Source organism: Manis pentadactyla, chromosome 14, assembly GCF_030020395.1.
Source record: "Manis pentadactyla isolate mManPen7 chromosome 14, mManPen7.hap1, whole genome shotgun sequence".
Lineage (NCBI taxonomy): Eukaryota > Metazoa > Chordata > Mammalia > Pholidota > Manidae > Manis > Manis pentadactyla.
This window is the reverse complement of record NC_080032.1, coordinates 84,555,311-84,557,974: the sequence shown is the minus strand read 5'-3', so window position 1 is coordinate 84,557,974 and position 2,664 is coordinate 84,555,311.

Here is a 2,664-nt window from a genome sequence, read left to right as displayed (position 1 = left end):
GCGGTCCTAGCGCCGCCAGCGGAGCGGGCCGCCAGCCTCGCCTCCCTGCGGGTCGCGCCCAGGTTTGCAGAGCACAGCACGAATCTTACGGGGAAATCGTCCGGAGCTATGGTTCTCCGCTAGTAACTGCCGCCAGACGCTGGCAGGGCTTGTCAAGGTGCCGGAGTCCTGCTGCAGCGGGTCCGGGGGTCCCCGAAGGGTGAACGGCGTTGGCGAGCGAGCGAGGACAGACACTAGCAGAGATGCCAAGCTGGCCGTTTATTGACAGACACTTCAAGCATTATATAGGGATAGGTTACATAAAGTCATCACAAAATCATCATAAAGCCTGCGTCATTAGGTATTTTAGGGCATGATCTACTTCTCGGAATGTTCCCCTGCTTTTCCAACCATGAAAGGTCATCATGGTCTTTTCCTCAAGATTTTTCTGTTGCTTTTTTACTTTTAGACTCTAATCTCAGGTTAAATTTCTACAAGGCAACACAATGTTTCGATAGTTCCCCGCAACCATTTACAGTAGAACGAGAGGCACTCGTTCAGGTGATCTTGGCTGGAACAGCGCCTACCGTGAACCCTACAGTAACGGCTCATAAGGAGACTCCGCCAAGATGTCTGGCCCCTCCAGACCAGGCTCCCCTCTGCTCTCTTGACCCGTACCTTATCATGGTCATCTCATTTCTCCTGGGGCCCAAGTTGACCTGGGAGTTGTACCCTGAATTCACCCGAACCTTCTTTTATTTTCCAACCCAGGGATAATAAACCCACCGACCTGGGGGCAATGTGTAGGGTTTTATTTTCTTTTTGGATGAGGGGACTACCTTGACCCAAGCTGGCTTTTTATGATCACTCTAAGGTTCCCAGCAGTCCTTTCCTCCGGGGCTTTCTTCATTGGCTCATTCTGAGGTCCTTCCTTAGGAATGGCCCCCGGGGGCATTTTCTGATTCATGGAGGCTGTTTGGACCAGGGGAATAGTCAAAAAGCAACAGAAGAGATATGGGTAGCGTCCCCTTTGGAGGCGGTATCCATCCATTAGCCTCCTGGGCTGTGCCATCAGGCAGGCGGTGTAGGCTGGCTCCCGGCCTAAAGGGATCGAAGAAGCACCACCTGCAAATTGCCAATTTAGTGGATCTAAAGTGGGACTGAAAATATACATTTTTAATAAGTCCCCCGGACGGACTGTTGCTGCTGGTCTTAGAGCTCAAGACCTGGAGTATGGGCTTGGCAAACTTTCTATAAAACGTGTGAAGGAAAGTGCACCAGGTGAGGCACAGGTGACGATGTTTTCAGGCTACTGCGGTGGGGTGCACGTGCATTAATGCAGGGAAACCTAATCAAAGAAAAGGAAATAGGCTTACCAGGAGGGTTTCTTTAGGAGGAAGTAAACAAAGGAATCCTGAGTGGTTAAGAATGAGAGGGCAACCATTAAGAATGAGAGAGAAACCTGCGTTTGCTCGGTTTTCTCATTTGCAGAGACAAGAATAATTCTCATGTTCCTGGGATGAGCTTATTCTCCTCAGTTCTTGTCCCCATCGAAACAAAGAATTGAAAGGCAGAGACATAATAGCCAAGCAGAGCAAAAATTTTATTTGCATCCGCTCTAAGTGGGGAGTGGGCCAGAGTCAATGTAGATGAAGACCCCACCCATTAGGTGGGAGGCCTGTGTGTTACATTCTGGCTGGGAGGCGCCTCTTTAATCGACAAGGTGGAGTTATTCAATTGACAGGTCCATCTATGGAGGCTCCCCCTCAGTGAGCAAGACCTTTCCGTGCTGAGGTGTGCTCAGGGCACTTCCCAGTTCTGGTGGGTTGTGCCCGCATTGGGGTCTGGTTAGGACCTGTTTGCCCTGGTCCGGATATGCAAGGAAGTCAGCTTCCTGCAAAACCATTGTTGTCTTCACGTGGGACCTCTACCTGCCTGGACAGAATTTGGTGGTGGTGGCGGGGGGCTCCTTTGAACCTTCTTATCTGGAAGGTTTTTTCCTCCTTTGTAAGACCCAACGGCCTTATTCCGGTCTGCGCTTCCCCCCAGTGAGGAGACGAAGGCCACAGCAGATAGATGCGACAAGCAAGAGGTTTATTGTTATTCCAGCTAGCTGGGGTCCAAGTGTCTGCCCAACACAGCGGGTTTCAACAAGGACCCCGAGCACTTAGAACTAAGGGTTTATATAGCATTTTCAAAGCACTTAACTCATAGTAATTTCCCACAGCTATACATTATTCTTGCAAGACATACATCCTGGTGTTACGCAGGATAAGACCATCCCTCAATTGTCAGGGCGGTTCCACACCATAAGCTTGGTATGTAGGATTTACTGACCAAGGTTAGCTGACCAAGGATCACCGCTGCCTTATTCCGGTGTTCATGATTGATTAACTTGTTTTTCTAGGCCTTACCCAGCTCCAGTTTTTCTTTTTAAGTCACAACCTCAGAAAACGGCTTCTAGGCCCTTAAAATGGCTACTCTTATGCTAACTTATTTCTATTCTCACACCTTAGCTTCCCCTTCCCCCACTACTCATGTCTATCTTTCTACCTAAAATTCCTAGCGCTAATACAGGTTTCCTCCACTATCTGAAAATAGAGCATTCCTATGAACCCTTTTTGTAACCTGACATGGAGTAAAGCGAAGAAACTGTTAAGACCTACCGGCCTTATTCCGGTCAGC